The 13,226-nt window shown below is 44.8% G+C and overlaps 1 protein-coding gene across 1 annotated transcript in view; it reads left to right on the top strand.

The window, feature by feature from the left end:
• Positions 1–4,777: 4,777 nt before the first annotated feature.
• Positions 4,778–13,226, top strand: part of PKIG (cAMP-dependent protein kinase inhibitor gamma) — a 63,759-nt gene continuing 55,310 nt past the window's right edge. The window contains exon 1 of the mRNA XM_070420881.1: positions 4,778–4,860. The gene's annotated coding sequence lies outside the window, so the exon portion shown is untranslated. The remainder of the gene's footprint in view (positions 4,861–13,226) is intronic.

Genomic DNA, 13,226 nt, shown 5'->3' with positions numbered 1-13,226 from the left:
CGGCCAGCGTCATTGCGTGGCCCCGCCCACCTCCCTCGGCCGCGGCTCAGAAGGCACCTGTCATTGGTAGAGAAAGAAGGCGGGGCTAATTCCTCGCCAACTGAGGGAGGAGGCGGGGCTAAGCCTGCCAGTGCTTTAGGATGGTGGAGGCTTGATTTCTTCACCTCATTTGTATTCACTGGGAGCCCATTATGTGTCAACATCTGGGATACTGAAGTTGTTAGGGGCAGAAATAGAATATTAGAAATTGACTATAATTATAAGAAATATTAATCATGCTCTGTTAACCGTGATTGTTCTTTTCTGATTAGACAAAGCACAGTCTAACCTCGCTGAGAATTGTACGCCCTGGGACATGGGAGCTAACATCGGAATGCAGTCTGTCTTCCTTCGGAGAACTGCTTATCATTGTGGAAAGATTTACAACCTCGTGGCACCTAGTCCTGGAGGCACCTGCTCTTTACAACCCCCTGCCCCTACTACCTGTAATCTGGCTGGCGCTGCTTTCCGTAACTCTGCCCGCTCCCCTCCCCCCCCCCCCCCCCCACAACCGCCCCAGCCTACATGACTTGTAACCTGTAATGATTGTCCCATGCTCATTTTCCCATACCTGTAATTCCTACTTCTCCACGTAATCTTGTCCTACCCAATATAAGCAGTTGCCTTATGGTGGGGTGCAGAGCAGATTTTTGTGGCTGACCTAGTGCTCTCCCATACTGCTGGCATTATTGGAATATACGCTCATACTGTAATGAATTAAATGTCAGTAAAAAATTTTAACAAGGATGGGGTCAAGGATAGGTAACCAGGCATAACTCCAAGTCTCCCACTCCCAGACATCGGCGTCGAGGTCCTGATTAGACCCTTGTAACTGTAAATCAAGGACGTTTGTGTTTTCTGGGGATAAAAGCTCCAGGCTGTTACAGGGGAAAGCCTGTGGCAGTCACTGGCCAATTCAATAAATCCTCGCTTGCTGTTTAAGACCTAATTGGAGTTGGTGGTCTTATTCTCGTAAATGTTGGTCCACAACAATATATGATTCAACCCTGTCTCTGCTTAATTGGCTGAAGTAGTGACAGGCAGCCCAGACCCCTTGGTTGTCCGGTTACAAAGTGTAACCAGAATTTATGGCCTAGTTAAGAAGAGACTGACAACATAAATGCACCATAACATACGGTATTGTGATGAGTACTATGAAGAAGTAGCCTAAGGGAATACAATTTAGTTGTGGGGGACGGGGGAGGGGGGAGGGGGTGGGAGAGCCTGGGAGGTTGTTCTGAGGAATTTAATCTGAGAACTGAAAGATGAGTCAACTTTATCAGGGAAAAATGAGCATTGTTTCCTAAAATGTGGGCTCTGTATATCATTGGAAGGCACAGTGAAAAAGTCCTGTTTCAAACCATAGAAAAAGTTTGTTTGGGACTAGTATGTATTTAACATTTTTCTAACACTTGCTTATCTCCCTTTTTAACAGAATGAAGGCTTCATTTTCCACATCACTCCACAGATAACCACATCTACAGTTAAATAACTGTTTTATTTCAGGGTTTGTGTGTGTGTGTTTGCAAAAAACTTCCATTTCTACCAACCAAAGCTGGTTTTCCATTTAAGCAATGAAGTAAATTTTCTTTTGTAGATGTCAGCAAAAAATTGAGATTCTATTTAAAGAAAGAAAACTTGAAAATGATTTCTGTAAATACATAACAGTGTAGGTGGTATGTAGACTTGCCAATGATGACCATGTTGTACAAATGCCTCATGTAGGGAGAACATTTACCTGAGAATACAAAAACCCGTAGAACTTGGAATTCTATAATATTTAGATTGGAAGACACCTTAGAAATATATTCAGATCTCTTCTTTTACTGAAATGGAAAAAGGCTCAAAGTGAAATGGTTTGCCAAAGGCCACAGGAAGCGTTGGTTGATGGCAGAGGAAGAATTGCTCAAGCTTTCCTACTTCCTGCCTCAGCCTATCTCCTCCCCTCCCCCCAAACACCTGCCCAAGGCAGGTTGCTTCAGGACCACTGAACCTTCCAGGTAGCTCTTACAACGCTGTTATCAAAAAGATTTATTTATTCAGCTTGTTCTTTAAGGGAGAACACACACCAGGGAAACCGTGAGGAATCTTGGTAAGAGGGACTTGGAAAGAGTTTATGTTAGGATTTGGGTACTCTACGGATGGTTTAAGGAAGTGGGACGTTGTTTTGAATTGGACACAGTCAGAAAGCAGGGACAATTTGATGATTAGGCATCTTAATTTTTATCCTGGAGGTAAGAAGATTAAGTAAAGCAGGGCCAGAATTGTCATTGAAAAAGGAAAAGAGAAGAAAAAAAAAGCAGGACCCACTCATGTTAGAAGAGGAAGTTGTTGAATCATTGTGTGTCTGCCTTGTTCCGAATAAGCAGTGGCCTTGTCTGATACTTGTTTACATTCTGTGAGCATGTTGATGTCAGGAACACTGGGTCAAGCCAGCAGCTGAAGAGCTTTTCATTTTCTGACCTGCAAGCATGAGTCCTCCCAAATGCGGTATCCGGCCCATCTCTGTGTTTTTAACCCCCAGTGGCTAACTAAGTGTGCCTCCTCTAGGTGGCAAAGTTGGAGGAAAGCACATCTTTGAGATCCTCTACTCCTAATTTCCACCTCAGCAACATCTCTTCTAAGGTGGGGGGCTCACTGCCACCCAAACAGCCCCTCCCATACTTACCTGTTGATTGTCAAAACTCCATGTGTTTTTTTGTCCCCTGTAGGAGAGGAAAGGTTGTCTTCTCCTGTTAGGTTCAGTGACTGGCCAAGCATGGAGGCTTTTATACAAATTGATCAAGGCTGGTAAACTTTAAATTTGTAGAGAAGTGGTAAGACAATGGAAAGGGGTTTAGGCTTTTTAGGGGGCGTGCTGTGGGAAGGTAGATAGTGGCAGAAATTAATGGAAGATAAAGATTTTTTTTTAGCAAGATTTGTTATGTAGATTTTCTCTCACTGATAAGAGTCTAGAATTGTCTCCTATGATTATTTTCTGCCTTCCCTGGGGAGTGGGGGCGGGGGTGGGGGGGAGACTTAATAAGGGAAATTTATTGGGTGAGGGCAGAGAGTCTGTGTCTATTTCTCAATTGCCTTCAGCTCAAAATAATCCTTAGAAAGTGGCATATTTTGGGGGTGGCATATTCGGATCTCCTACATTCCTATATATTGTTTGAAAAGGTAATACATGTACTCGGTTTTTGAAAATACTACATTAAAGCCCTAGCTGGCTTGGCTCAGTGGATAGAGCGTCTGCCTGCGGACTGAAGGGGTCCCAAGTTCGATCCCAGTCAAGGGCACATGCCTGGCTCCATCCCCAGTAGGGAGCCTGCAGGAGGCAGCCAATCAATGATTCTCTCTCATCATTGATATTTCTATCTCTCTCTCCCTCTCCCTTCCTCTCTAAAATCAATAAAATATATTTTTTTAAAAAGAACATACAGTGAAAATGCATTATCTTAACCACCCCCCCCTCCCGCATCTCACAGATCTCTTTCCACAGTTCATATGTGCATATGCCAGCATTATATATGTATGATCCATCACCCCCTTTTCACAATTCTACATCTAAATTGTATCTACATCTTTATCTTCCTGGGTCTCTCTCTTGCTATAGTAAGCTGTTTTATGGATGCACCATAATTTATTTACTCAATCCCCTACTCATGGACCTTAAGACTGGTCTTGATACTTTTACAAACAATGGAGCATGATTATCCTTTGGATTCGTGTTCCAATGTATCTGCATGCTAATTCCAAGAAGTACAATTGCTGGTCACAGATTAAATTGTAACGCCCAGGACGCAAGCCGCTGTCACAAAGAACCAAGAGACGCTTCTCATGCAAAAGGCAAAGGGTTTATTTAGTTTCCAACATGTTGGGGTTCACAGCTTACTCTGAACGCAGCAGAGCAGCGGCTGTCAGCCCCGACTCAGAGTTTAAGCACAGGTTATATACTCCTCTAGCAAACGGGGGAAGCAAACGGGGGAAGTAATCTGGGGTCATTCTTCTGGGGATCTGGCTCCGTTGTGAGTTAATGCCTGTCTGGTTTCTTATCAAGTTGTTTGTTTTTCAGTTTACTCCCGGGCTGCGGCCATCTCCCGTAACCTCCCTGGCTGCAGCTGTCTCCCATAAAAGTTGATTGTTTCATCTCCCCCTTCTGACCTTCCTGATTGCCCTGGTGCCGTTAAATGTAACGCCCTGGTGCCGTTTGTTCCTTTTCTGACCTTCCTGACCTGATTATATTGGCGCCTCTCAAAATTCTTTCCAGTATTGAAATTAAATGTGGTTACCTAATTCTCACCTTGAGCCCAAAGAAACAGGCTTATTATTTGCCACAGCACTGCTTCGGAGATTTAAAAAAAAAAAAAAAAAAAGGCACCTGCCACCCCGCCCAAGTCAGGTTTCCTGTCTTTAAATATTCCCAGTGCGAGAAGCTTCCACCCGGGCTGGCCCTCTTCCCTGATGGCCTGCATCACAGGTTACAGGGAGAGAAACTGAGGCACAGGCAGGGCAGGCTCCAGTCCTCCCCTGGCCTCGCTGCCCCCTCCCCCCAGCATTCCTTTCCAGTCTCTTCCCTCGGGGCCAAATCCCAGCAAGCCGGACCCCACGCTGGACCCTCGCCGCTCTGGGGCCCGACGCCCACCCGCTGTCCCCCTCCGGGCCGCGGAGGGACCGCGAAGCCCCCTGGTCCCCTCCGAGCCGCCGTAGCGCGAGCCGCGGGGGTAAGTAGCTCCGGTCGCCAAGGCAACGGGCTCCGCTGCGCGCTGCGGGCGCCCAGCAGCCCGGGGGAGGCGCTGCGAGCTGACGGCCCGGCTCGGCGAGGCGGCGGGACGGCAGGTGAGCTGGGGCCGAATGGCAGTGGCGGCCAAACACGCCGCCCGGGTGTCGACTCCGCCGCGGGCGGGGGCGCTGGGCGGCGGGGGACCTCCGGGAAGGAGGCTGGGACCGGACCTTTATCCCTTCAGCCGCCGGAGCGGCGCCCCCTCGTGCCCTTTAACCCCGCCCGGCGCGGGTTTGGAGCGCGCTTTGGGTGGTTCCTTATGTTTTTGGAGCCATTGGTTGGCCTGATCGGAAAGTTTCTTTGAAAACAGAAAGCCCTTTTTATTTGCGGGCCGGGCATAACTCACAACTGCAGAAAATGCCTGTCTGTGGGACTCTCCTGGAGCCAAAGAGGACTGACTTCTTTGTGTGTCAGTTTTCCTACCTGCGAAATGGGGGGTAATGATAGCACCTGTCTCGTAAGATTACAAAGTAGATTTATACAGAAAACCCTTGCGGGGAAGTCCTCAATACTCGGGGGCTTTTGTTACTACGACCACAGGCAAACCCCGTTTAATTGAGCTTGGCTTCCTTGCGCTCCACAGGTGTTGCGCTTTTTTACAAATTAAAAAGCAAGGCCCCCGGCAGCAAAAAGATTAGGACTGGCTCTGTTGCAATACTTGCTCTGTTGCTGGGGTCTCGAACCCGAGCCGCGGTGTCTCCGAGGTGTTCCTGCACTGAAACACTGAGCCTGTTTCTGTGCGCCGGGGCCTGGGCTGATGGCACGGGGAGAAAAGTGAGCCAGGCATCTCGCCTTCAGGGAACGACACAGTGTTACGGCGCCAATAAGCATTTGCTGTGATTCCCCTTGTGATTGTGGACACACAGGGGACTACGAATGCGCAGAGAAGGCAGTTAACCCAGATTTCCAGAGCTGAGGTTGGGGTGGGTGGTCAAAGAGAGACTCCAAAAGGGCATGACTCCCAAAAGGAGACACGAATATGGCTTTTATTGGTCAGAAGATGAGGCTGCTGAGTGCACCATGTTCTAGGCCAGTGATGGCGAACCTTTTGAGCTCGGCGGGTCAGCATTTTGAAAAACCCTAACTTAACTCTGGTGCCGTGTCACATGTAGAAATTTTTTGATATTTGCGACCATAGTAAAACAAAGATTTATATTTTTGATATTCATTTTATATATTTAAATGCCATTTAACAAAGAAAAATCAACCAAAAAAATGAGTTCGCGTGTCACCTCTGACACGCGTGTCATAGGTTTGCCATCACTGTTCTAGGCAGGGAAAGCAGTGTGTGCAAAGCCCTGGGGAGAGAGTGCAGGCTTGTTGGGAATTTGCAGGGGTTTCAGAGTCAGATTCCGAGAAGCGGAAATGGCCTGGCTAACTAATGTTTGAGAAATAAGAGGTGCCCCTTCTGAAAGACTTTCCTTGTATCTCCTTGCAAGTTTTGAGGAGTTTGGACTTTATCTTGGGGAGCTATCAAAGGATTCTGAGCAGTCGGTTGTGTGTGTCATGAGTGTGTGATATGTGCATTTGATTGAGATACGGTTTCAGAAAGATCAGGGGTTTTGTTGTTCTCTTTTGGCGTCAGCACTTCTCCAGTCTTTCACTCAGCAGCCATTCCTTTGATTCAAAAAATATTTATTGAGCATCTACTACATGCCAGGCATTGTGTAGTGGCAAGGAATTACGTCCCTGCCCTCGTGGCATGTATCCCAAACACATTCAAAGGTATATTCGTGGAGAGGAATGCAGTCTAGTACAACTGGATCTTAGTCAGTATTGGAAAAGACCCATCAGAGAGAGTAAATATGAGGCCCAGATCATGTAAGGCCGCTGCATTGCACACTCTTGGAAGAACCATTCACTCAGACAACACCAAGAAGAAATGGCCAGATAAGTAGGAGGAAACCTAGGATTGTGTAGCACTGAAAGCCGAACTTCCATTCTCAGCTTTGCGGGGATTTCAAATTACGTAAGTTAAACATTGAAGTGTCCTTTGGATAAATAAATACAGAGGTCACCGGGAACTTAATTGAGCAGGTTTGGTGAAATGGTGGGGGCAGAATCTATAAGAGTGGCAACTTCCAAAGATTCAGTGTAATTTATCAGTGGGATGAGGAGAGAGTGGGGTATGAGAAAGTCAAGACAAAAGTGTAGGCAGCTGAAAGGAGTTTGTGAGGGGGGAGAGATTGAAGGCTGGAACGATTGGGGAAACAGGCGAAATCTTTTTAAACACGAGCGACCTGAGCCGATTTAAATGTTGATGGCAAGGAGAAGTGAGGGAGAGGCCGAGGAAATACAGAAGATGAGGGGGAAAATCAGTCGCACAACTTCCCTGAGGTGAGAGTGGATGAGATCCACAGCACAGATCCTTTAAAAAGAGTCTAATGGCTTCTGCTATTTTTGGAGAAGTGGGAAGCAAGGTGAATGCTGAAAAGAGTGCCACCAGTATCATGCAACAAGAAAAAAATAAAAGGTGTAAATGTGGGAAGTTATATGTTCATTATTGGCAGATAGCAGACATTTATTGAACTAATATTGTGTTAAGTATTTTTCATGCACTAGTCTCAATTAATATGACCTTTACAACAATGCTGCTAGAACACCTTATATTCCCAGCTTATGAATGAAGAAACCAAGGAAAACTGCTTACACAAGGTCACATAGAATTTGAATCCAGGTCTGCCTAAGCCCGGAGCTTTTAGTCTTTTTATTTATTTATTTATTTATTTGATTTTTTTTACAGAGAGGAAGGGAGAGGGATAGAGAGTTAGAAACATCGAAGAGAGAGAAACATTGATCAGCTGCCTCCTGCACACCCCCTACTGGGGATGTGCCCACAACCAAGGTACATGCCCTTGACTGGAATCGGACCCGGGACCCTTCAGTTCGCAGGCCAACACTCTGTCCACTGAGCCAAACTGGTTGGGGCTGGAGCTTTTAGTCTTAATCACTATCTAGATGACAGGATTGTCTGTCTATGATATGATTATCTGATGAGAAAATTCAACAGAATTAAGTTAAAATAATTAGATAGAGGATTAAGTAAACAAGCAGCTACAAGATAGACAATTGTATTATGCAAGCAATAATAGTCCGAAAATGTAATTATAGGAGAAATACAGTGGCAATATGAAAAATAAATACCAGGGATAAACATTAGAATAAATATGCCCAGGCTAGCCAAATAGAACAAGAATTGGCTGGAGGAAGGAGGCAGGGTGAAGGACAGGTGTCTGGGTGAAGAGGAGATACTTTTTTCCCTTGGGAAAATCAGGATAGCGATATCCAAAAGGGATGTAAAAAACCAGATGTTTGTCATAAGAGAATGAGAAAATACACAAAGATGTTGTCTGATGTTTTAATGATATTAAAAAACTGCAAACAGACTGATTAAAATATGGTGCAGTCATGTAATGGGTACTACTAGTCATTAAAAAAGAATGAAGTGGGAACTGTTACAGGATTCCAGGGCCAGAGGAATAGGGAAACTGAGACAGGAAAGTTAAAACAAGGCCAAACAATGTGGGCAGTTTGCAGTCAGCTTGTAACTAACAAGCCATTATCTTCCCCAGCCAGGGACACAGAGCAAATGGTTAATAAAACCTCCCTAATGAGTGAATGCAGAAAGGGGAAAGGAAAAATAGGGCCATTTTACTCCCTAAGCAGAGAAGCCAGCAGGCTCAAGGCTTGGCAAGATAAAGTTGCCAGGTGCTTTTCATGAGTTCTGGGAAGGCCACAACAAAGTAAAAAAAAAAAGGGACCTTGAGAATTAATCTGTGCCAAAATAGTCAGCAGAGGAATTCTGAAGCCCACAGGCAGGAGGCTAGGTAACCCTTAAAACCCCCACCCAACTTGCTCTTCAGATTAGCTGAGAGCTGGTCTGCGCTTCATTAGCCAGGTGTATAGGTTTGCTTGCTTTGCTTTTGCTTTTTTCAATAAAGATTTATGCTTTAATAAATTGGGTTTTCACAATGCAGTCAAAGTCTAATATAGATTCATTTATATGAGAAAACAAGGATCAGGGTCGGGGGCAGCCCTTTCCCACTGGCTCAGGAGGCTGTCCTGTCAGGTAACACCTCTCTGGTGTGGGTGAGAGGTGCCTATAACAGAACTATCTATAATAATAAAAGCATAATATGCTAATTAGACCAGACAGCCTAACGACCTTCCGGACGTCCTTCCGGACAAAGCCATGGCTGCGAGGGCCGAGCCCCTTGCGCGAATTTCGTGCATTGGGCCTCTAGAGTATATATAAGAGAAAGATGTTTAACATCATATGGCTAGGTATGAAAAGCAGATTACAGTACGTTCCTATTTTTACTCTTTAGATGTATACATACATACTTATAGAAAAACAAGTTTGGAAAGATGAGTTCTTCAAAAGAATTTTTATTAAAAAAAAGAAAAAAATTATTTTATTTTTAATTGTAAAATACCCATAACATAAAATTTATCATCTTACCCATTTTTAAGTGTACAACTGAATAATGTTAAAGATATATTGTTGTGCAATTATATTCATATTGTTGTATAATCTATCTCCTGAACTTTTCATCTTGTGAAACTGAAACTTCATACCCATTAAACAACAACTTCCTATTCCTGCTCCCTCCCCCCCCTCCCCCACCCAGTCCCTGGCAACCACCATTCTGTTTTCTGTTTGTATGAACTTGACTACTCTAGATACTTCATATAAGTGGAATCATATGATATTTATCTTTTTGTGATTGGCTTATTTCATTTAGCATAATGTTTTCACAGTTCATCTATGTTGTAGCATGTGTCAGAATTTTCTTCCTTTTTAAGAATGAATAATATTTCCCTGTCATCCCAATATACCAAGGTTGTGGGTTCAATCCCCAGTCAGGGCACATACAGGAATCAACCAATGAAAAGTAAGTGGAACAAAATTGATGTTTCTCTTTCCCTAAAAGCAATAAATAAAAATATTAAAAAAGAATGAATAATATTCCAAAGCATTTTGTATATACAGTGTATGTATATACACATTTTGTTTATTCATTCCATAGTTGGACATTGGGGTTGCTTCCTGATTTGGGCTTTTGTGATAATGCTGCCATGAACACGAATGTACTAGAAAGATAAATTCTTTATGTCTGTGTCACGAGATCATGGGGAGACTTATTCTTACTGCATTATTTTTCTTTTTTTTATTAGCATGAATTGCTTTCATAATCAGAAAAAGCAGTATGGATATATTTACCCTGTTTGGGGAGATGGAGGACTACAGGTTATAAAGAAAGAAAAAAAAAAAAAACAGCCTGCCCTAGATCAGTGGCTGCAGGAATGGGATGGATGGGGCAGATTTGAGAGACATTTCAGGAGAAGCAACAGGATTTGACAACTAAGCGGCAGGGAAGAGGAGTGGTGGAGGAAGCCTTCCCTCCTGTGGTGGGAAGGGGCCATCAGTCCTGGAGGGTGTGGCAAGCCCCAGAGCCACCTGAGCCTTTGTTCAGGAGCTTGGACTTTTTCCTGAAAGCTGAGGGAAGCCATTGAATGGAAGGGAAATGACTTAATCAGAAATGTATTGTAGAGAGTCGCTCTGACTCTCCCTCCAACCCATTCTGCAAACTAAAGCCAAATTTTCCCAAATTTCCCTTTGTGTCCCTTAGGCTTGAACCTCCGTTAACTTCCTTTTATTTTGAGATGAAGCATTAGTGCTGAAAGATACATATCTATTCTTCTAAATGCACCTGGAATATTTTAAAGTCCAATTTAGATTACATTGATTTCTAATTGTGTTCAGTTTTATCTCAACAGCACAGTCTCCTGTAAGTTTACTTTCTATGTTTAATAGGGGAAATATGAAAGTAAACAAGAAATATAAGCAACTCAAGTTAGAGAACTTCAATTTATTGCAAATATCTTTGACACTTTCCTTTTGAGAGAAAAGGGCCAATACAAAGTAAACAGTGTCATATTAAGTAGGTATTACAAAACAAAAATTCTTAAGAATCCAGATGAATTCAGCTCATTACCATTTCTCCGCCCACAAACCTACAACCTCTCTCTGCTTCCTGAGTGCCTCAGAGAGAGAGAGAACTGTTTTGCTAACATTTGTAAGAGTTATGCAGTTTTTAAGAGTTGGATTTCCAAATGATGTCAAATCCATGATCTCATTTATTCCTCAAAACAATTCTATGAGGTAGGGATTATCATTCCCATTTTCAGATGAAAAAATTGAAGATCAGAGGATTCCAGAGATTTCCCAGGTCCTACATTTAATAAACCTTGGAGTTTGAATCCAGGTTTTCTTTTTATACCAGAGGCCTGGTGCACAGAATTTGTGCACTGGGGTGGGGGGGGGTGGGGGTGGGGAGGGTGAGGGTGTCCCTCAGCCCAGCCTGCACCCTCTCCAATCTGGGACCCCTTGGGGGATGTTCCAGGAATCGGGCCTAAATCGACAGTCGGACATCCTTCTCACAATCCGGGACTGCTGGCTCCCAACTGCTTACCTGCCTGATTGCCCCCTAACCACTCCCTTGCCAGCCTAATCGACACCTAACTGCTCCCCTGCCGGCCTGGTTGCCCCTAGTTGCCCTTCCCTGCTGGCCACCTTGTGACCACATGGAGTGGCCATCTTGTGTGAGGGTGTGATGGTCAATTTGCATATTACCTCTTTATTATATAGGATAGCTTCTTATTATGGAAAATATTAAACCCTAGAGGCCTGGTGCACAAAATTCATGCACGGGGGACGGGAAGGGGGCATCCCTCAGCCTGGCCTGCACCCTCTCCAATCCGGGACCCCTCGGGGAATGTCCGACTGCCTCTCGCAATCCGAAACCGCTGGCTTCTAACCGCTCACCTGCCTGCCTGCCTGCCTGCCTGATCGCCCCTAATCACCTCTGCCTGCCTGCCTGATTGCCCCTAATCTCCTCTGCCTCGCCCCACACCTGGGACCCAGGATTCCCTCCTCCGGCCTGTTGCAGGTCCCCGGGACCTGGGCTTCCCTTCTCTGGCTGGCTGCAGGCACCCAGGACCTGGGCCGGCTTCTCCCGGGCCGGCCGCAGCTGCAGGGGACTGTGGGCGGGTGACTTCACCCAGGCCGCAGCCGCAGGCACCTGGGACCGTGGGGCGGGCAGCTTGTCTCTCTCCTAGGTCACAGCCGCAGGCGCTGGTGCCTGGGACCGTGGGGCACGCGGCTTGTCCCTCTCCCATGCCGCAGGTGCAGCCACTGGTGCCCGGGACCACGGGGTGGGTGACTTGTCCCTTTCCCAGGCCACAACCTGGCTGGTCCCCATTCCTCTCTCATTTGTGCCTGGCTGGTCCCCATTCCTCTCTCATTTGTGCCTGGCTGGTCCCCATTCCTTTCTCCCCAGTGTTGAGTGTCTGAGCTATTACAGTGTGATGGCATGAGGTTGTGATGACCATTTGCATATTAGCTCTTTGTTATATAGGATGTACAAGAGTACAAAGGATATTATAATAAATACCTATACCCAATCCCAGCTTCAACAGTTATCAACATATGGCCAATTTTATTTCATATATACCCCCATACACACCCTCCCTGCCTTAGAATATTTTAAAGCAAATCTTAGACATCATATTTCATTCATAAATTCTTCAATATGCATACCTAAGAGATAAGGACTTTTTCTCTATAATCACAATATCATTATCACACCTAAGAAAGATAGACAGTAGTAATTCCAAGATGTTACTTAATATCCCTTTGATATTCAGTTTCTTCAACTATTTCATAAATGTGTGGTTTTTTCCCTTTGCTTTGTTTGAATTGGGATCCAAACAAGGTCCACCTGTAATAGCTAATTGATTGTCTTAGTCACTGACTTACAGCAATTTCTCTCTCTCTCTCTCTTTTTTTTCCTATCCTCCTTGCCTTTTATTTGTTGAAAAAATAAGGTTGGCCTGACCAGCATGGCGAGGTTGAGTGTCGACCTATGAACCAGGAGGTCACGTTCAATTCCTGGTCAGGGCACATCAATAGGCAGTAGAATTCTAGTTCTCTTGGTGTTGTGTGATATTAAGATTAATCATTGGATTCAGGTATTGTTTGCATGCTCTATCCAATATAAGTTTCTCACCAGTCTTTCACAGAATGGTTTTAGCAGTTATTCATGACCATTGCCTAAACCTATTACTTCATTAGGGGCTGCAAAATGAATCCAGGCTCTCTGATTTCTTTTGCTGTGCAGATGCTTTTTATTTTGATGTAATCCCGTTTGTTTATTTTCTTCTTAGTTTCCTTTGCCGTAGGACAGCAGTTCTCAACCTGGGGGTCGCGACCCCTTTGGCGGTCGAACGACCCTTTCACAGGGGTCGCCTAAGACCATCCTGCATATCAGATATTTACATTACGATTCATAACAGTAGCAACATTACAGTTATGAAGTAGCAACGAAAATAATTTTATGGTTGGGTCACAACATGAGGA

The sequence above is a fragment of the Myotis yumanensis genome, unplaced genomic scaffold, assembly GCF_028538775.1.
Source record: "Myotis yumanensis isolate MYYU_CA2020_CCGP unplaced genomic scaffold, mMyoYum1.0.hap1 SCAF_7, whole genome shotgun sequence".
Taxonomy (NCBI): Eukaryota; Metazoa; Chordata; class Mammalia; order Chiroptera; family Vespertilionidae; genus Myotis; species Myotis yumanensis.
Note: the sequence above shows the minus strand (reverse complement) of the source record. Positions and strands in the feature narration are given on the sequence as shown.